Genomic DNA, 690 nt, shown 5'->3' with positions numbered 1-690 from the left:
CATCACGATCAAGTGCCGCGGTCGCTCACCTGTGCCCCTCGACTGCGACGCGTGGACGAAGCGGCGCTGCTGCGCGTACGACCGGGTCACCCATTGCCACCGCGGCAGTTCAGCTGCTACGTCCACGTCGTCCGTCACGCTCGCCATGGCAAACAACATGGGCCCCATGAGGCCCAGCGGCGCAGATGTTGTCGCGAACACGGGAAGCCTTTCCAGGCTCTGGTTTCCCGTCCTGTCAGTCGATCTCCCCGCATTCGCAGCAACCGCAGAAGCGTACGTGACGTTGTCGAAGCACATCGTGCAGTCCTCGTCGATCACGCGCAGCGTCCACGAAGGCAGCTGATCAGGGCCCAGTCGCACCAGAGAGTCAGTTTCAGAGGCAGCAAGACCGCGCTGTGTGGTCGTCAACCGCTCAACAGCAGTCTCGTGGTGCACGAGGACGGAAAACGGCGATGGAAACTCAGAGCGACGGGCCGCCTCCTTTGACAACCGTATCGACCGCTTCTGGAAGCCTTTCCAGGCTCTGGTTTCCCGTCCTGTCAGTCGATCTCCCCGCATTCGCAGCAACCGCAGAAGCGTACGTGACGTTGTCGAAGCACATCGTGCAGTCCTCGTCGATCACGCGCAGCGTCCACGAAGGCAGCTGATCAGGGTCCAGTCGCACCAGAGAGTCAGTTTCAGAGGCAGCAA

Source organism: Leishmania donovani, chromosome 31, assembly GCF_000227135.1.
Source record: "Leishmania donovani BPK282A1 complete genome, chromosome 31".
NCBI lineage: Eukaryota > Euglenozoa > Kinetoplastea > Trypanosomatida > Trypanosomatidae > Leishmania > Leishmania donovani.
The sequence above is the reverse complement of the archived record's forward strand: the minus strand, read 5'-3'. Positions refer to the sequence as shown.